Genomic DNA, 22,533 nt, shown 5'->3' with positions numbered 1-22,533 from the left:
CAGTTCTAAGCATAGGAAGCAAGTCCCCTAATTGGTCCATTTAGCTCAGTATCATATCTGCTGACCAACAGAAAACCACCAGCATTTCAGAATGATGTACCAGACTACCTGGATATACTTCTGAAGTCTATAAGCTGTGGTGACAGATACTAGATAGTGCCGAAATGAAATCAATAATAACCAGTCACAATAATAATATATACATACTGGATTTTCTTAGTGAAGGGCAAATCTGCCTATTTTCTAATACATATCCCACCACATTTTTGTATAAATTTTTTAAAGTTCATTTGTGTTTATGTCTAAATACATAATTTTGAACAAATGTTAAAAACATTTATAAATTTTATTAATATCCATAATATGATATTTAGCACAGATAAACCAAGAACTGCATTGAAAAATCTGAAGAATAACTGTGTTGCAATCGGGATGTTAGTGCAGATGAGTTCATATTGGAACACAAAGAATAAATTTCTCAGACATTGCTAATTGTATCACTAGAAATGGATGAATGATTTAATCCTTATGTTTTGCTCATGGATGGTCTGATACTTCCAGGAAGAGAGAATCAAAGATGGCAAGTGAATACTCTTACTCCTGAGACACTAAGTACAGATTTAAATAAAACAAAAGCAGGACATTAAAAACCCAATATCAAGCTTGCACGCCATGTGTGCAGACAGGTAAAGTTTTTTTATCTTTCTAGGGGAAGCTACCACCCTTTGTACCTTATGCTGCACTGGTGACCTGGTTTCCACACCTCATACTTGCTATCATGTCAAATGAATCAATCAAATATTCTGCATGGTCACATTTCCCATGAATAAGCCACCCTGAGAACATAGAGCTCATTTCTGGATTATTCATTCTCAGGATCTGGGCTGTTCTGGTGGCCAGAATCAGAACAACCATCACCACTGTACTCACAGGATGAGTCCCAAGGCCTGCTGGACCTCTCATTCTACTAACAAGTGCCAGCTGGGATCCTGGGGGAACAGCTATGTAAGAGCAAGCTCTTCCCTCCAGAACTTGGCTTAGCAATGCACCTTGCCTGACTACACCTGTGCCCGTGCCATTCCTGTCACTTGCCTTGCTATATTGCCTTTGCAACACAGGGCCTCCTGTGTGCCTGCATCCTGCCTGACCATTCTTTCTCCTGGTTCCTGCCATGTTTCTTGCCTTACCATGTTGCCTCAACAGCATAGGTTTGCTTGCTCGCTGCTACGTCTGCCTGACTGTTCTCATTCCCATTCCTGCCTTTCTATGCTGCCTTGCTGTTGTACCTGCCATTTGCCTGCTCTATATCCTGCCTTGCTGTATTTGCCTTAGTAACGCAGGGCTTCCTGCAAGCTGTGGTTCCCTGCCCCTTGCTGCATCTGGTTCCTCTCATGTATCCTGCCATGCAATATTTTCCAACCTGTTATCCCGTGCAAGGCAACTGTACCTCAATTTGTCCTCCTGGTTTGTCCTCCTGGTTTGTTCCTGACCGTGTCCTTGTTCATACATTTTTCTGGTTCCTGACCTCAGCCTGTATCATGACTTCAACCCGAACCTTCCATAAACCCCACTTTTGGACTCAGTAGTTTCTGAAGTTCTGTTGGTCCTAGTGCCTCCGCTGATCCTGTCTTGCCTTGTCTGTGGCCAACAATGTCCTAGTCTCAGGCCTCTGACATTCATAGCAACAGTGGCTTGTTGTGTCATTCAAATCCAGCAGGGTCACTGCAGCATGATGGGTGAGGGGAGGACTGGGAATAACAAGAGAGCTGTCCAGCCAGAGCAGCAAATATCCTTATGCTTCTTTTCATGCCCCTGCTATCATCCTGACCCCTTCTTGGCACCTTTCAATTCTTGCCACTAAATATCATGAAGGAATAATGCCAGAAATTGTCCCAAACAGAATCATAACGTTTCCCAGTCATGTGCAAGCTAGTATATAAGAGTAGATAACAGATGCTTTAACATCTGTGCAATTTTCCCCTCTGTGACACTATTTTGCCCTAACATTTATTTATATTTTCTGATCCTTCATAATATTCTGCATCCCATCTTAGGATGTGATAGTTAGCAACAAAAGGAAGCAACAAGCAGGCTGGGGAGCAGCTTTAAAAGCAGCTGGAAAGAAAGTGTTTTTCCAGCAGATATCCTTACTCTAGTCACTAGAGTCTAGTGTGTGTGTGTGTGGGGAGGGGGAGAGTCCATCACAAAGACCCCAAGGCTTTGTTCTGCAGCATTCTTGTCACTTGGAGCTCTCCCACCCTCGGTCCAGATCCCAGTGATGGAACAGGCATGATTGTGGCAAGCCCTCATGAAGATGCCAGCCCATCACACTTTCTTCCTGGGGCCCAGGAAGACAATAGCTTTGGCTGGTGACCTTGCAAGAGCTTGCTCCAGCATGTCCCACTGCACTCCAACTGATGGGAGGGTTTCTGGGCAAGGAAAACAGGGACGAAAGGGATGGGCCATTCCAGAGGAGCAATCTTTGGCTTTGGGCTATGGCTGGAGAAGGAACTGCCTGTGATCTCTGCAACAATCACAGGCCGGCTAAGTGCTCTTTTTTCATTCATTAGTCCTAAAATCATCACCAATCCAAATACGTAAATGTAATTCATTGTGCAATTCTGGGTTCCATGCTGAAGCCCGCAAGTGGTCATCGAGGTACAAAAAGTTGGACTGCCCTGTTCTAGTGTATCATGAAACAGCCTGTGTTAAAAATGCTGTTTGCTGGCTAGCAGTGCAAGTACCAAAGCAGAAAAGGTAAATACCAGAATGCTCTTGCACAACATGCTCTTTGGGCACATGTTCCAGCATGTTTGTAAGTGCTCAAAAGATGAATTCCATTGGGAAAGATGGTATGTGGGAAGAGCAGACTTTCCTCAAGAACCAGCAAACCCAGCACACTAACTGTGGAAAAGATGTTGTTACAGAAACTGGGGTAACAAGGAGTTCTTCCTCAAAGATAGCTGGAAGATCTCAGAGAACCAACTGAAGGAAAGAGAAGGAATGAGAGAGAGACCAAACCATGACAGGCCCAAATATCCCTTAGGAGTACTGCAGTGGTTTATTTGCAAGGTTGTTTAGCATGATGTGAGAATGTATCCATCCAATGTATCCTGAACTCTGATGGAGAATGGAGAGGCTGTATTGGCTGAGGAGTCCTCTTATGCTGTCTTTACATAATTCCAACGTACTTCCTGAAAATTATTTTGCAAGTGTGGGTACTTGAAACTAAGAGCTCAAATGAAATTTCTCAAGATATTTTGGGACTGTTTCTGTTTCTCACCTCATTCTAGGAAAAACAGAAGCCATTTAGTAGAATTTTCTCCCAATATTATTCATGGGCTTTTTTTTTTTTTTTTTTTTTTTGTGACAGCCACTATTTCTCTTCACAATGTCCTAGAATAGGGTAACATGGATAATGCAAAGTGGTTACCAGGCTGTCAACATTGTGGCTGCTGCTTAGGATAAAATAATAACAATAATAGTGAGAAGGAGAATGTGATGCTGCCACTGTTAATAGTGAGTCCCATACCTACAAAACTGCTGTAGATTTTATTCTGCCCTGAAGAAGTCTGGTGAAATGCTTCCCATAAATGAGATGAAGTTTGAGAAGCCACTTGAAACAATGGTAACTACTTCCAAGTATATATCACATTTAAGATTAGAATGATGACTATTAACATAATAAGCATATCCTCTAACTTATATAAATTAGGGCCACTCATTAAGCAGTCTGGGCAAAATATGTATATTTTGGGATATTATAGTCAAGGCTAATTTTATTACAGTATAAGGAAAGTCGGAAGTGCATTTGTTTTTAAAGATGCACCTCAGAAAAATGTCACTAAATTTGTGATGCAGCAGATGGAGCTGGAACTACAATAATTTACTGAGGCAGACAACTGCCCTTTCCCAGACTACTTTATTTGAATCCAGATACTTAATTGCCTTATATTTTGTAATCCATTCTATCTTTAACCTTGTTTTTCTGATATATCACCAGGCCTTTACATACTTCTAAGAAGTTTTTATACCTTTTCATTCTGTGAAAATGATACTTGCACAACAAATCACTTGATCAATTTTAATATCTGCAAAGGTCTAAAATGAACACACACACAGCTATAACTTTTTCCATCCCTAAGCACCCCACCATAGCACTCAAGATTGGTTTGTGCTGCTTGTAAGGGGCCATCAGTTGCTCTTTTTTGTGTGGGGGGACTATTTATTATAAAATATAGCCTTGGGCTCCAGTTAAACAAGCATGCTAGGTTTTAACAAGCTGCCACAAACCCGAAGAAAACTTCCTGATTTTCTCGGAAAATGCATAGCAGCCTTGTGTCTTTTGTTTGGTTTTGTTTGTCTTGCTACTCCTCTTAGGTCAAGTTTAGGAAATGCAAATGGAAGATGTGGCTAGTAAGTTAACTGAGTAAGGATGAACCCAGAACAAAGGGTCCAGTTGAAGAAATGCAAAGGTCCACCTATTGATAAGAAAACTTAAAAGGGAAAGGCCAGAAAATGAAACATATCAGGAGTTAGCCTTGCTTCCTTGAGACACACGTATCTACATACATTTGAATCCTACTTCTGTCTCTGTGGAGTAAATCTAGACTGGAAATTGAATTAACATGAACTTTCTGTAATGAGGGAAGGGCAGGGAGAGGGATGATTTAGTTCTAGTGTCAAGGCAACCTTCTTCATGATGTAAACCTGACTATATACTGCTGGAGGACAAGTTGCTGTCATTTCTGGACTGCCTGACTTCCTGGACTTAACAAGGTGCAGGAAGAGCAAATAAAGTGTTACGTTTACTGTGGGCAACATTACCTTTATAAGGTACTGAGAAGGAACAGCAGAACAAGGACAAAAGAGTTCCCAAAAAGCACTGATCAAAATAATAACCATAAGTAAATTATGCTTTACTTACTGAAGGGTGGAGTGTATGGGTAGCAAAGCAACAAAAAGCCTAAGTCTAAAGCCACAGCAATGCTTCAGTTTACAAGGAGAAGAGCAGAGAAGGGAGTAATGGAAGCTGGAAAACTGGCAAGAGAAAGTTTCATCATACATTTCTTTCTGTACTTGCACATCAGGATCAGAAGGGGCAGGCTGCAATACACAGCGTTGTCACCAAAACCAGAACCATGAAGAATAGATGAGGGAAGCTGCCTACCAACAGGCAAAAAAGGGTAAAGAGGGCACTTACCGGGGTCTTCAGTAAGGGTGAAAATGTCATGGAAATTAAGGGGCCATCAGGAATTTCTCCTAACGTACAGCATCAGCGTTGTGAAGAAATGGATTCTGGATTGCAAACAAAACCCAATAGCAATTTCCAGGTGCAAAAAAGGGAGAAAGGACTGCCTGACCTCTTAGACAAAGGAAGATGCTTTGCTTTTTTGTGTTTGTCAGTATCAACTGAAAGGTCACAGAAGAGCTCAAGTCTCTGGAAAGCCAATTAATGAGTAGCAGTGCCTTGACTGAATTCGTAAGCCGAGGCAATTTTACTTTTACACATCCAAGGATGCCCAGGCTAGTGTAAAGAGTGCTGGACACTCTTTTCCATTCAAACAGAAGATGTCAGCAAATGAAATCCTGTTCTAATTTGTTAGACTCTAACCAGTGACAATTCCAGACGAAATGGAAGCCAGAAGTCCAAACTAGACATTGACAGACTAGATGGGCATTTGGTAGTATTGTAAATGTTTTGGGAGAGAGCCAAAAGGCATGAAATATTGAGAAAAGGAAGAGGAAGGTAGAAAAAATGGGAAGTGTAGTTTTTGAGAGCTTAATTTTAGCCAATTTTTGAGAGCTTTTAAAGACATGCCAAATCCAAGCATGTGCAGAGTTAAGGTGGCTACCAAACAGAAGGGGGAAGACGCAAGTGTCTTGTGATGAACCTGTGTCCACCAACTATATTTTTCTACTTCTATAATGCATATAAACAAGATTGCCCCCTGTTAAAGGAAAACAGAAAGAACACAGGAGCACCTCAGGATAAATTTAACCTCAAGTTTGCAAGACACTTACAAACTGAAAGATAAATAGCTATAGTTTAGCTGTAGTAAAACATAGACACAAGCCAGTATTACTTGTCATTGTGAATTTAAGATCTACAGAAATATATGTTAGTGTTAAGAATAATCAACTGTAGGCATGCCAGATATAGTTCATCTGGCAAGAAATAATTTATTAATGGGATTTTTAAATAATAGCCTTCCTGATTTGAGTGGAAATGAAAAGAAGGTTTCCAAAACAAAAACAAACTACAAACCAAACAACCAACTTGGAACCATTCTGGAGCAGTGCAGCATTCCGCACAAGCTCAAATGCACATTGTCCTTGAGTACTTTGTTTGCAAACCTGATATTGCAGTGGTTCCTGTATTTCCTGGGACTGTACTCATGGTATTTACCTGTCTGACCCCTAGGAGGAGGATATATATTATCCATTAGTTTCTGAAATGTTTTTTTAAAACATAAATGAAATACTGGAAAATCATTATTGTTTTCTTAGCAGGAAAAAAGCCGCTGGCTCACAATTGCTTTAATAACGTTTATGGGTAACTTTTGAAAATACAGGGGAAGTGTCATGTGCTGCTAACCATTTTTTAATGTTCCTGAAACCAATCAATAGCAAAATACGGAGAAGAGAACTTACCTGGCTTTTTAGAATGTTTCACTTCTATACATTGTGAAGTTGCTATGTATTTTAAATACATAATGTATGTTAAAAAGTAGATGATCTGTGGAAGCCTTCAATTGCTGTTTTATAGTATGTTTTACACTGAAATTTTGTCTATATATAACAAAGGGTACATTGATTACTTAAAAATGCAATATATTCAATCATCACAGTCTATGATACAATTAACAGTTGTCAGACTTGTTTAATTTAGCTATTATGCAGTAAACAGGAATTTCGCTGCACTTCATAGGACTGATAATTCTGTGAGCTGCACAAATCATTGCTTTAAGAAATGCACATAAGGTTCTCCTATAGTTATATTAAAGAAAAATTAAATGTGATACTTGCAAGTGGAACAGAATGAGGTTTGGACAGGAGATAAAGGGAATACAAAAGAACTACAGCAGCAAGTGTTGGCAAGACTGACTGATGTGCAGGCCTGAATTCATGGAAGTGGAAATTAACGCTCGAAAAAGAACCCCAGCTGTCCAGACTGGCATTACATAATGACCAAGCTTGTGTTTCTTTAATTTGCCCTAATGTTGTTTCCATTAATTTGAATGAGACATTGCATTAATGCTGACAAAGTTTTAGAAATGAAGTTGAAAAGGCTGATCAGCATTTAATCCCACACTTCATATAAGGAGCAATCATGTCAGTTCTAAGAGACATCTCTATCATGTCTCCTTCCATTAAAAGGTAGGTCTCACGACTTATATTTGCTACATATCTGCTAAACCAAGAAAGGAAATGCACCAGGTATGTGCTGAAACTATGACTGAATTAAAACCTTTTTAACAATTACAAGAGTGCACTGCTTACCTCTCTTTTCTATTCAGTGGGCAACTCCATTCAGCAACAATTCCAGCCAATTTATTTTTGAAATATCAATGTATCTTTCTGTTTTCTCATTTTTCTTTTTATGTGCATGATATTTCACAATTTTGGCAGCCTTTACTCAGCAGTGATTCTGAGGATCTTGTTTCCTAATAACTCTGTTCAACAGTGTATGTAACTAAACCATAGCTGCCCTTACTATACTAGACTGAAGTTTCATATAAAACTCCTAATGATTGTTCATGTATTAGTTATATACATGACTGCACCAGCAAAGGATATTAGCAAATTTGCCTCACTGCCCCATCACACACACTCACAGTTCAAAGAAAAACAAATGTGTCAACTCTTGACTTATACAGTGCCAAGTAAGCTGACTTCAGTACTCTGGAACATGCATATTCATGCCGCTGAGGACAAAAAGGATTCAAAATCCATAGAACTGTACATATTTTTGTTTAACTGATATCTTTCCTGCCCCCATTCTTTCTCTCACTCTCAACTTCAATTTTTATCCTAAGGGTTTCTATACCATCTGCAGCTCTGACAAAGTATTTCAAATAGTCTCCAGGCCTGCTGTCTTGGTTTAACTTTTTTCCCACTTTGCCCTTTTGCCTGCTGTTAACCTATTCCACTAAGAAGAAAAAGTCTGCCCTTTCTAGAAGTTCAATGATACTTTATACGACCTGATGAAGACACCCATTCTTGCTACATTTAGCAGTACTGTATTTCTATTTCAGACCAATATGCATCATACTAATTTCTAAATGGCTTCCCCTTCCCCTCTTTGATCAAAGCTCAATAACTACTTGAAATTAAGACACAATTAATTTGCTATTAAATTCTAACACGTTGTGAATATTTATCCTAAGCAACAATTTCTGTAATATTCTGTGATGTTTTTAATGCACTGTGGTATCTCAAGGTATTGACATATTTACTAGTAATTAGCCTTCTCTCCATTAAACTGACTTACCAGCCACAAAAACACCCTTAGATCCCTCACCTCATAAAGCTGAGGTATGTACAACCATCATCCTGCTCCTTCTTCAATACAGCCTTCAAAGGTCGCTGATGTTGATTCAGAAGTGGAGAAGGAAGAAGGGTTGCAATTCACAGCTGAAATGCCAAGGCCAGTGGACCAGGGATGAGACCAGTAGTTGCTGAAAGCCAGACAGTGTCTACATCTGTGGGAAAGTTTAGTGAACAAGCCGAGGTGGGAAGAGACAGACTAACCCTCATTAGTCCAGCCATGCAGCAACCTGTTAAGAGGGTGGACCAATTAAGAAGCACAAGACATTTCAGGTGATCCCAGGCCATAAGCAGCAGAACCCAGCTTGAAAGTAGAACCAACTCTTTATTTTGGAAGGGATGAGAGATAGTTAAGATCATTAAGCCATATTTCCCTAATGGCCATTATTCTAATTTTGCAAGTGCCTTTATTATTGACCTCTTGAAAATTCGTTTGAATCACAAAGACAGCCTGGGTGGTCAGGTTTAACAGACCAAAGACTTTAGTTAGAAAGACATTTTCCTGATCTGTTTGTGAGGATGGGAAGAAGACCTGCATGTTACACCAGCCTCTAAGGGCCTTGAAACATGAGCTGTGTAAGGTGGGAGAAGCAAGGGCATGGAGACAGCAAAATGCCCATTTGAAAGAGAAGATGGTTGCTGACACAGGAAGATGCAGCAGGAGAAGAGCTAACAAGAAAATTCAGGGAAACTGACAGTGGGGTAAAGAGAAAACAACAAAAATGCCATCTTCAGCTAAAAGAGTGAACCTCCACAAGATATATTTCAATGAAGGACTACAGGAACAGGTGAAAAGTAACTGCTTTTGAACCGTGCTTTCAAAGTTTTTCTCAGTCATAGTTCATTAGTCATAGTTCTATTAGCCTTTTTCTTGCTATTTTACCAAACATTCTAAAGAACATACTGTTAAATACTTGAAGTGATTTCAATCTGCCCCTCTCATCTCAGTCACAGGATCCCAAAAACTTACATTCAGATACCCTCTACCCATTCCCAAATCATCTAAAGATGATTCTGAAAAGAGCTACTTGACTTGAAAATTCTCTTTTCTCCTTGATATCCAAGAACTATTATTATTTTCCTTCCTTTGTTGTTTTATCCTATTCTCAGTTTTCTCTTCTTTATTCTGTCCAGGGCATCTTTGAATTCTCCCTCATTTTCCTCCTTCTTGTCATCCAACTTTTTGGAAACATAGTTCCACATGAGCACAGCAAATTGAATCTGGAGCAATTTTGCTTGTCAGTACCATTATCCAGAAATGGAATGTCAACACTGGAGGGGACTATGATTTACGTGGTATGTTTTCTTTTAACAGAGCTTAGTTCCTTTAAAGGGAATGCTAAAGCTTTATTCTGTGTGGGGTATATTTCATCAATATTAAGTGCATGGGGACTGATGAACTGCTAATGCATTCTGCATATACTCACTGGCACATTTGTTTCAGCTCATGTCCTGAAGTATAACATGGTGAATTTTCAGCTATGTCAGGATCAACATGCCATTGCATACTGCACATTGCCTTATCTGAAGCTGGAAGTTGACCTCCTTGCACTTCAGGGAAGAAGCCTTTTTAATGCTACCTGGACAAAGAAGAAAAATTCTTCTTTTCCATAATGCAATCTGCCCTCAAGCAGAAGAGGAAGGACAGGGAAGCTGGCTGGGACTGCTCTGTAGTGCAAAGCAGGTATACTTTATCTGCTCCACAGGATTGCCTCAAGCACAGAACAGTACAGCTATGGGACTGCTGGCTCCAACCTCCTAACAAGAGGAAGCAGGAGCGCCTGCTCTACTTCATGCTCCTGCCTCAAGGATGCAGCAGTGCCACCAAGCAGCTCACTGGCTAATCATGGGCAGAGGTGGAAGGAGGTGGCATGTGCCACTGCCCCAGACACAGGCTGTAGTATGAAATGGATCTCCACTGGTAACTCGAGCAGCACATTCTTGAGCCACTGGCAAAGATGGCTAGGATATATTCCTCCTCATTAAAGTGAGGCACAATTCCTTTCAGCAAAGAGGAATGGTTCCCAGCCATTCTTGCCAACAGCTGTAAAACAGACCTCCACTTGCCAGCAAGAATACCCACTCTTCACTGGCTAGGGCCTGCACGCCCTAGGAAGGAGCAGTATATACTTCCCATCTTTGCCACTGTGATACAGGAAGTCTTTTTCACAGATTTTTTCTCACAGATCCTCAGTGCTGCTAAGACAGTTTGTAGTTTGCTGCTAGTGGCATTTACCCAACAGCTGCTTGTCAAGAGCAGCAAGATACTTTTTCAGCTCTTGCCAAGCAGTTTGCTGGCTTAGCCACAGTAGGTCATCTCATCCAGGTTCAGATGACATGACAGCTCACCAGAGGCAACAACCCTGGAACATCCCTTGGGTTCTTAGGGTGGGCGGTTTGGAAAAAAACAGCCAGCCCTTGGTGATCAGGGCTGTATTTATATAACACAGCAATCCATCCACCCAACACCAAATCATGGTGGGTCACAATCTTTACCTGCTGTTTGGAAGCTAAAGCCATAGGTATTCATTAAGACATACTGTATAATGATGCAAACTTGCTACACAAAGCTCCTAAGGGCTTGTTAATTAGACTTGGAAGTTCAATTTGTTACCTTGAGTTCTTTCAGTTCTTCATACACAATTATCTCTCCTGCATCTTCTGTAGTGAAGATAAACAAAAGAAGTCATCCAACTATTTTCAGTATCACTGATATCCTTCACCACAACTTCTACCTCCTCATTATCAAACAGTCAAGCTAGCTCTCCTTCTGGTTTTTCAAGTTTTAGCATACGCTGCTCAAATTCAAGAATAAAGGCAAATACAAACCTTTAGATTTAGGAGCCAGATGATTATTTCTGATGTGATGTTTTGTTTGGTTTTGTTTTGAAGAACGCTCTCAATAGAATGGAAAGGCCATGAACCAGACTGAAGGGGTCTATGGAGCACTTAAAGGAAGGAAATTTAAAACAGTGGATTTAGTGGATAAGGCACATTCAGCTAACTTGGGACAATGTGAATAAAAGATATTGGATGACAGAAGGCATGGAGAGGTCAAATGAGATTCTAAGGAAAGGAAGACAAAATGGCATATTTAAGGCTATAGAGACAGAACAAGACAAAGTGACATAGTGGCAGAAGTGGGAACTCAGGGAACACTGCCAAATGAACAGATAAGTGACGTTATCTATAGTATTCAAACTGAAGATGAGAGAAAAAAATTGGCATTATATGAACAAGGAATAGTAAAATCAAGAAGCAAGGGTAGAAGTCAAAGTTAACTGAGTACATTTCTGTAATTAAAAGCATTAGTTAAGACAGTTGGCAAAATATTGAGGATTTAAATATGGTGAGACAGAAGAAAGGAGAAATGCTAAAATGCAGTGCATAGTTTGAGCAGAAGACACAAATTAACATTTAAAATGAATAGTATTACTACCTCATAGCTATTTGAACAAACACGACCAGTGTTTCAAATGACTACACCACTAGGATTGCTCAGCAGTCCTTAGAATGCAGAGCACATGCGGAAATCATGTTTGAATGCCATTCTGTGTACAAGGAGTTTATCACTTCTGGAAGAGAATTATAAAAATGCCCACATTCTTGGTTTAAGGGACGTGCTTCTCTTCCTCTAGAACATTTATGTAGTCATTATGTAACCTTGATGACAAGTGACTTTATGTTGGCCACACTGACTGAGGCTGGGGTCTGTATCAGTTGGAAGACAAGGCAAAGAAGGCTGCAATGTACAGCAGCCTGGAAAACTTATCTTTCTGGGGTAAGGGGAACTTCGCTTAATGCAGTCAGAGCAGAAGCGTTTCTTTCTTCTTCTCTTTTTCATGAATGTGCATATTTTACAACTGTGGCAAGAATTAGAAGCACTTCTAATTCCAGAACCATCCAAAATGTATTTTCTATAAGGATGCAATGTCACTACATAGCACCCTTCCAGAGACAGTGGGTTTTTTCTTTTTTGGAGGAGGGAGGGTAGCCTCCCTCTCAACAGTGTAATAAAGTATCATTATTCTACAAGAGGTGGCATGGTCCTGGAGGGCCCAGGAGGGCTTCAGTTTGAATTCAACTCTTCACGTGGGCAGATGCTTCTCCCACTTCTCAAAGAGAATGCTACTTTGATTTATACTGTTTTGTAACCTGTTAAGCTCAGATAAAAGTACCATGCTTCTAAAGTCTCATTTGAATCTACTGGAAAGGAAAAGAGAGGGGAGAGACTGGCTTGGAACAATAAATTTCAGGTGGTATATTCAGTCTAAATGATGGCCACTGCAGAAAAAAGTTCTTTAAACATGCCATAAAACAAACCGATCTCAGTTTTTTAAAATGCAGTTAGTTTCATTTTATTTTGTTCTTTACCTTCATTATGAGACAATTAAATACACCAGTACTCATCACATTACCTAACAACTGACAAGGTTCAACCAGCAGATAAATCATGCCTATACATTACTTGCTCTTCTGTGAACAACAGCTAATTTCTGCAAACCATGGGGGAAAGCCTTAATACTGTTACCTCCCATGTTTGTTCCATTGTCAGAGGTTTGGTCTCCAGTACTGTAAAAAACTTGAGAATGGAGCTTGTAAACACCTTGCTTGAGACCTTGGTGAGCTGCTGGGAATAACCAGAATGATGGACTAATGAAGGCTAATGATCTCACTTGGTATAAGGTGGCTTTATACACATCAAGCAGGGTTCATGCTAGGTTCACTGCTACATGTCTGTGTTAAATCTATGTCTAGTTAAATCAGAAAAAAAATCTGTAGTAATTATCAAGTACTTATCCTCTGAGGCAGGAAACTGCTGAAGGCCAGGAGCATTTCAAAATGTCCCTAGCTGCTTCCTCCTGTTTTTAAAAAAATGTACTGGCAGATTCTACATTATCTGATTTCCGCAGTTTCTTTCCACACTTCTCTAGTACTGTCACTAGGAAGCTAGCAACTTAGATGGTTACTTCTCACACCAATTTAATCTTCCCCACTGGAACCAAGGATATTAGCATGGGAAGAGCTATATCAGTAGCAAATCCTAAGTAATTGCTTCGAACTATATTACCAGAACAATACTGAAGTAGTCCCATGGCAACAGCTCAGGCAGCATATGATCAAACTGCATAGTGTATGGAGCATGTTTTTCAAAAAGTGTGCTCAACACTGCTACTTTTCTTCTGAAGGAAAACATCCTCTTGTTGACCTGAGCAAAAGCATGGTTAGTAGCAGTTTTTCCTTCAAAGGAAATGCTGGAAACTAGAATGACTTTCTAAAAAGTATCTCTAATGTAAAATGAAAACAAAACAGTTTAACTCTTGAGTTAGAATCAAAAGGATCTGCTGCATATACACAGTCACCACTGGATATGTCCATAGCAAAAAGACCACGGGCATCCCAACAATAACATAATAGCAATACAAGAACCAATGTGTTTGGTCAGAACTGCAACAGTAGAAAGCATTAACTGGGACTGGTGTCAGAGCACTTTCCCTTTGTTTTGCTAAAAAAAGAAAAACAAAGAAACAACAACTGTAGGGAAAACTTGACAGTATTATTGTAAGAAAACCAAGTATTTGTTTCATACCCAATTTGGAAGGTTTGTAACACAAGCTTGCAATGCATCTGTGTTCAATAGATAAAACCAAGTTTATTTGTATGACTATGCAGAAATAGGTTTGGCAAATGATAGATTTAGAAATTACAAGAAAAAAATGCAGGAAAAGGTTAGAGAAATTTAAATGATTGGCTATTTATTGTGGCAGGAAAGTTTTACAAGCATACTTGTGCAATTTAGGAAGTCATCGAGTCATGGTAAATGATAAGTGTGAAAAATGAATTGGTTAATTTAATTCCAGATTTCAATTTGAATACCACCATTTATCCTTTTGGACTTGCAATCTCAATGTGCAGACTTTTCCTATACCTTATCCTTACACTTATTAGTTACTCAGGAAATAAGTTTCACAAAAGGGAACATTTTTAGGTAAATGGATTACACCAAATATCACTCCTTTGAATGGAGGTTTCACAAGTCCTGTGCAAATCAGATAATAATATGCTGAAATCTTAGACACAATTCAGCCTTTAATTTCATAGTTTCTCTAAAACTGTCCCTTATAGTGCCTTCTCTTCACTTCAAGGCATTTCAAGAGCTCTGCTTCCACCTAGATTTAGTATGAAGACAATATTTATGGTCTTGCTCAATCACAAAAAGAAATGATCTTAGACTAAACTATAAGCCCCTTTCCCAAACACTAGAAGTATTCTTGTCATTTTTAGAAAGCTTGCAAAGTTTTTTTTTCCTTTCTGTAAAGTACTTGGTCTTAAATGGCTAAGTACTTTTAAATGTTATTATTTGTTACTCCATGAATTTTAACTGCAGTTTTATTGCAGTTTTAATAACATGTTTTTAGCTTTTAAATTAGTTTTAATTGTACTGTACTGTTTATAAGCCACATGGACTACCAGTTGAATGAGAAAAGAGTCTAGTAATTTAAGCATAAACATTCTTTACCTCCAATTTGATGCTTTATTGTCAAGGTCACTCAAAGTACAGAAATAATACTTCACCCAAAGAAGTATTATGAAACTGATTGAAACTGAAATTGATCTGTATTGCACACAGTAACAAATATTGACTTTAAATTCTCAAATTGGTAAGGAGGTAAGAGAAAGACAGCAAGCATTTGCAATTGTACTATACAGCATATAGCATAAGAATCCTTCGTACTTATTTGTTCCCGAAAACATTTCTAGAGTATGTAATTACTAAGCAAAATAGGAACATTTCAGAGAACTACCACTGCCTCAGACTCCAAAGTTAATCTGGTTAATTTTCAATAATAATGTGGGGAGGTGCATTGATTGTTCGGTAATCAACCTGTTGCCCTTATTTTGCCAAGAACTGTCTCTGTATGTCCCCAAAAAAAGTTTTATACTATACACATTTTTAAAGTTCCAAATTCTACAAAACAAGTCATATCGTTACTTTGTTCCCCAGTGAAGAAAAAGCAGGGAAATGGAAAAAGGGTCTTGCTGAGAAGGTGGTGCTGTTTGCAAAAAGCAAGCAAACAAACCAAACCAAACCAAACCAAACCACAAAACAGTACCTTCTCAGCAAAGATCCCTTGCACTTCTGCTTTCAAGAGGAGGCTTGCCTTCTGGATAACATGCAGAGGGATCTGCAATGGAAGGGTGCAGTGACAACCATCTGCACATTGTTTCAGTTAAGGCTGCAAGGTGAACTCATTGTACTTCAGGAACAAGCAACAAGAACAAATCAGGAAAAAATAGCAGCCATTTTTTGTTAGCAACACACAATTAAAAATACTGGGCAGAAAAAGGAACCCCTCCAACCTGCAAGATGAAACTTTGAAGAAGAAATCATGCCTTAGCCTTAAGAAGAATATAAATGTAGACTCTTTAGTTGACTTTCACAATTTCAAAAGAAAAATGTTTTAAAGGTACAAGCTGAAATTATAAAATCAGCTAGTGACAGTAGGACAGAGAGAGGGCAGCCTCTGCCAGCCATTCCCGATTGTTAACTGGGCACTTTGTCAATGGCAGTCACCTGGCAGGTGCTCAAAGAGAGTGGTGAGACATATTTGCCACTCTCACCAATCCACTATTCGTGTTAAGCCACAGGAGGTCACATTGGTCAGGTAGTATGGACAAAGAGACAAGCCATCAAAGATAAAACAACCTTAGAACCATCCACAGGGTAGCTCTTTTAAGGGAATGAAGTGCCAGCCTTGGTGAAGTGCTCCCTGTTTGCACAACATGAAAACCCCTCTACAGGAAAAATATCATGGTGATAGGTTGTCACGTTATCTGAACCAGTCATTCTCTGTTCAAGACACTGTCCTGATTACCATTTCATATGGTTGAAGGGTATATTGCTCCTCACATCCACTTTTACACTGACAATTTCACAACATTTTGCACAAACATGAACTTTTCAAAAAATATTTATTTGATAATCTTGCAGCTCTCTGCTGCTTGACCTTTTCCACAGCTGTGACTATCTGATTTTGTTTCTTTGCAAAGCAAAGTAAGACACAGATGCTGTATTGTTAAGGCTGGATTTTTTTTTTCCTCGAACAGCAAGAATCAGTGGAAGACTTAAAGACCTAATCACATCTGCCTGTAGTTCTACTCTTTATGTAGATATTAAGTGACTGATTCACTACATTGCTGGATTTCAACCAAACAAGATCAAGCAGCTCATCTAAAAGAATTCTTCACAATAAAGCACCTTAATGTGATAGCTGAACCACTAGATAAGATATATGACCTCTATATAAAGTGATTATTGACTATGAGAAGCTTTCAATTTAGTTGAAAATGGCTTTGTGTAAGAGCTCTCAAGAGGCAGTGACAAAGGTTATATTCAATGCCTTTAACATATAGTAAAAGGAAATGGAACTTCTAGCGTCCTTCCTTACATCAAACAATCACACTAAGGAAAGAAGGCAAGTCATAGTCCAACACCTCTTGCCATATCCATTCCATGCATGTGCAGATGGAATCTGTCCCACACAGTTTGAAAAAGTCTTCACTAATTTCAACATTATTACCTCACTAGCCAGCTTCTGACCTTAAGGCTGCTATCCTGTGTGCTTGGAAAAGCAATGGAATTTGCTTCGGGGTAAATCTATTTAGAAGTGGTGTCTGTACACAAATGCGTAATTATCATGAAAAAAACCCTGTACAACAAGGAGACAAATGCATACTAGTTCATACAAATGTTTCAAATAATGCTTGAAGAATTTGTCATTTTCAGTTTGGCTCACTCTTATATGCAAAAAATATCCATGCTGGAGTCCAGTGGAGTCACTGAAACACTGCTTGGGAATCCCTGCTAAAAGAGGGATTCAGTAGAAGTGGAACACCCCACTGCATTAGTAAAAGCTCCTTCCAAAAGGGCCACTTTGGATATAGTACAATAAACACAGAATGTATTCAGCACTGACAAAAATACCTAAAGCTCTCTCATAACCTCTAATTACTAAAAGGGCATAAGAGTTTCTCTTTAGTTAATGTTGCTTATTTATTTATCTTGGTGGCCCACAATAAAGGTTTCTGACATTCAAAGCCTCAAATTCTAAAAATGACACCTGCAGACCTAAAAACTCAAAACCTTTCATTTACAACATACTCGATGTGTGCTTGATTACAACCATGTACAGCCACGTTTCCACAACAACTGTGCTTGGTTACAACCAACAAATACACATAGGTCAAGACACAGGAGTATTCCTCGAGCAAATAACTATGTTCAGACGCTTGGACAAGAGGTTTCTTATTATTATTACTGACTAATAAAAACTTTACTGTGTTAACTTGGAACATATCTGTTGATGGGATATGGCATAGGTTATATTAATTATATGTACATAAAATGTTTTTAGAAGCTACAAAGATATACTTGGATACTACATGCATTCCCAGAATGTTGCAACTGCCAGTGCTGATGCTGGCAAGTGAATTACTTTTTGTTACAAAGAAAAAACTTAACACAAAAACAGAATTATTGTGGATCTAATGTAATCAAACACAAATCCATGCTTCCCATTTTTCTGAACAAACACATTTATGGACATAAGGCACCTTGGGGCAGTAAAATTTGCATTATTGTACTTCCACAGGTCACTCCCACTGCAGTGTGACTTAGCTTTTTAAACTAGATATATGTAGTAGTCATGAGAAGCATGCATGCTCCAACCCTCCTAAGACATTGATCGGACATGTCAAGATCCCTATCTCAGAGTTGCCTAGCTTGCACAACTATACCACTATTGATTATATCTTCCTTGATATTTGAACCATGCCCTAAGAGTCAACACAAAACTAAGCCCAATGGTAGTTCCATGTGTTCCCTCCTGCAAGTTACTTTGGTGAATTATTCTTAAGGTATTTTTATGTAAGTCTTAGCTAGCAATTTCCATGTTTCTTTTTATTTTAAGCCCAACAGTCCATTACTGAACTTTTCTGCTTGGTTCTTGGCTAAATATATTGAGCTATAAACCAGAGCTTATCTTTTTACTAGCCTTACTCAAATATGGCCTTAATCATGCCTAACTAGTAGGCTGACATTGTTTTAAAGGAGCTTACAAAAAGCTCTAAAAAAAGGATCTATCCTTATACATCAGTGCAAGTTCACACGCCCAGAATAAACATTGCTTTTCAGTGAGTAATAGTATTCTACCTTTGAAATGTAGAAAGGGTGTCTAGCAGATTCTCCTACTTCTAAGGGTTAAAGGGTCAGACTCCTGTTTTGTCACACATTCTAAATATTTGTCATTAAATTTTTGGTATAAATACGTTTAATGTTGTACCTGAAAACTCACACCTCCTATGTTTACTTTGAGATAAATGGAACCTACTTTTTATTCTCCAGTTCCCCTACTGCATAGAAATTTCATACTGACATTCAATTATATTTACATTTAAGCTAATTTACATTGTCACTTTCAATGAGCTATTCCATGTATTTCCTCATACAGCAGTCAGAAGACCCCTTCTCAGCTTACCCACATACAATGAATTTTTATTACAAAAAGTTTTATTTACACTATGTATATATTTGAAAGTGAGCCTTGCGTTGTCCCTGTTCCTTAAATTCCATTTTTTTATACTCAGTTTAGTTGAACATTTCTAAACTGAAAATACTGATGCTAAGTGCCCAATAGTAATAAACTAGGAATGCAGCCACTTCCAACTAATGAAATGGTTAGGGCTAGAAATAGCCTTAACCCTAACTTATACTGAAAACTTATCAAACTTTCTACAAATTCATTAGCAGTGGAAAGATAGATACAGCATAAGTGTATGTGTTGAGAACTAAAGATACTGGTTGTTTCTTGAGAATATTGCCATTTGCAATTCTCCAAATTCAGTTGAAAAATGTCCAAAGTCATAGCATGATCTGCAAAGTATTATAGTGAGTGAGATGGTGTGACTTGGTGTCCGGCAAGTTTGTACCCAATGGCCCTCCTGGCACCTGCTGACCCTACTATTCTAAAAAGGAAGGAGAAGAGACAGGGAAGAAGGAACAAGTGATCTCTCAACAGGATCTGCCCTGTAGCATATTCTTCTTATACATATGCATGCACTCTGCCTTTAAATAAGATTTCTATGCAAAAGTTCTTATAAATCATTTCCACACATAAAATATTAGGGATATACATGTTTATGGGTAATTTACTCTGGTCCCTGAGGACACATTGCATAACTTCTTTCATGCAAAGGAAGGGGACACACATCCGTATCATATACCAGGTGAATGGATAAACCGAACCTCTAAATAAACCATGTGGGTTGTTCATGCAACAAACTAAGGTATGCAGTGATATGAAGTAGACATTTTTCAAGAGAATATTTGCTGACATTATGTTTTTCCATGGAAACATTTCCATACCGTGTGTGTTTGCATTTATCCATAATTGTCTGGCCTGCTAAATATAGGCTAAGAACTTGTATAAGTTATTCTTTTAGGGCAAACACTGACAAACTTTAGTGTTCAGCCGCCTGTGGAGAACTGAAAAATAAAAATATGACAACCCACTCCTGTGTATAACACAGCTTGTTCTGTGCCAAGTACAGACCATACTTTTGCATGATATATTTGCCCATGCAACAAGGCTAACATTATATAGTAACAAGCTGAATGAACACAAAAACTGCAACTAAGACTGTGAGAACTGTTTGCATAACATTTTTAGTCATCTATTGCATGTGGTTACTTTGATGATGCCAAAAGACAAGATGACAAATGTGTGGCATTGCGAGAGTGAAAACAGTGAAAGACAACAGTTGCTAAATGTAATTATTGTGAGCAGAAATATATTTATAGTGCAACAAAATGAAGAAGCATTTGACAACATGTAGAAAGTGTCTTGAAAAAATATAAGACGCTTACAGGAAGCTTCTACAAACAGATAATAAATTTTCATTATTTAGAGCACTGTAAAAATGTTCAGAATATATACATGTAATATGTTTAGTTCTGCTACCTGGCAGGCAATTGTTCTTGCTTATCCTCACATACCCATGGTCCTCCACCTACTTTCCCAGTTTTTTGTTTCTTGGATAGATGGGCTTGAGCTAATGCTGAACTGTGTACACACTGGGATCCAAAATGGGAATCCTCATCTAGGAAACTTTTTGTGATGTTTTGTGCTTCCAGGGTTTTAAATGTCCCTTCCATGGTGCCCAGTGTTTCCAACCTTTTTCCAAGACTATACATGCTTGAAAAAGAAAAAATGCATCACGCTGTTTCACTAACACTTTTGACAGCCATCAAAAGTAAGGTTTTCTTTTAAAACAAGGATTTAGGCAGGACAAAACAGGATAATTTTGAAAGGGGAAAAATGGAAATGTAATCTGTATATTGGCATAGCATGAAATGCTTTCTACTACATAATTTTTCTCCTTAGGCTTTGACAGATGCTTAATTTCATCCTATCCTAGTCTTAATTCTAGGCCTAAAATGTTCTCCTCTGATCTTTTAAATAGGGTGGCAATACTTACTCAGTTAATTGGTTAAATAGATTGATTTAAGCCTCCTGATCAATTAGAAGTCCAATTAAAAATAAAGATAAAATACTACCCTTCGTAAATAATTTGCCTAAGAGGTTTACAATGCAAATTAAAACTACAAAACAATAAAATGCCTAGTATAACAATTATAAATCAATAAAATAGTAACACTCTATGGTTGCTATTTATTCATGTTTAGATAGCAAAGAATCTTCTGACTGGTGAATGTTGGCATTGTAGGATTTTCCCCCCGTCTAAACCTGCATAGGATGGCATACTAAACAACTAAAGTAGATCAAGGAAGCAGAGAGAATATCTTCCTTTCCCACTTCTGAAATACATTTTGCATATTATTCAAATATTTAGCATATTATTGGCTATGAAATAAAATTAAATCCTGAAACAATATTGCTAGATCAATAAAAGCTAGGAAGTATGTGTAGGATTGCTAGATTATCTATTAACAGAGATTAGAGCTAGGATCACAGTTGTGGCTATAAATTAAGGTTGAGTTGGATAAATTGCATTCTGCTGATATAACCAGGAATTAAGATTTATAATACAGAAAGTTAGCAACTTGATCAGCTGGAAGTGAGTATGCTTCTTCCCTCAATTTGGATTCCACCAAACAATCCTGTTTTACAAGCTCTTAGAAATGACAGCAGCTAAGTAGACCTTTATCTTGTTGAGGGGACCTGTTTCAGTTTGTTTTGAAGCTCTTTCTCTTTTGGATTGACACTTATCCCTTGTAGGCTGTGGGTAAACAATGGCAGATAAATCCTCTAAACAAACTGGAGTGCCCTGCACTACTTGGGTTTCAATTGCTCCATCCTGATTCTTGCAGAATGCACAGCTGGGAATATAATGACTTTGCTTCAGACCATCTCAGCAGATGGGTCTGCTATTAAGACAGCACTTTCACATTTCCAAAGCTCAGTGGGCCAGAAATAAAAAAGAAAGCAGGACAGAGACCCAAGTTCAGAACATTGATGACTACGAGCAGACAAACCAAATGCCTTAAAACTACTGAAATATTTCCCTTTATCTTTTCCCTGTACCCATGCAGCTTAGAGGTGACCCGTGAGTTTGTGAGCAGGTTCTAGTAATAATAAAGCTGGCTGTCCAAATGCAGTTAAGAAGTCCCCACTCCTTTTGGAGATGCATAAGAAATACACACATCATGTATTTTTAAAAAGTTTTATAGTTTTTCTTTTTATTTTAATTTGAATATGGTTGTGGACAGAAAGATTTGATATTCTGCTTTTTCATATCTTACTTATTACTATGGTTTAAGCATGTCATACAGCAAAAACAATTGATTGGGACTTGAGAAACCGGTTCATTCTTCATTGCTAAAACAAGCACCCTTGTAAGAATGACCTAGTATCTCATCTGTTCACTGGGCTTGATGCTGTCATTGTTTATGTGGAGGTTAGT

The sequence above is a fragment of the Varanus komodoensis genome, unplaced genomic scaffold, assembly GCF_004798865.1.
Source record: "Varanus komodoensis strain SLA01 unplaced genomic scaffold, ASM479886v1 scaffold21, whole genome shotgun sequence".
Taxonomy (NCBI): Eukaryota; Metazoa; Chordata; class Lepidosauria; order Squamata; family Varanidae; genus Varanus; species Varanus komodoensis.
This window is presented reverse-complemented; position numbering follows the sequence as displayed.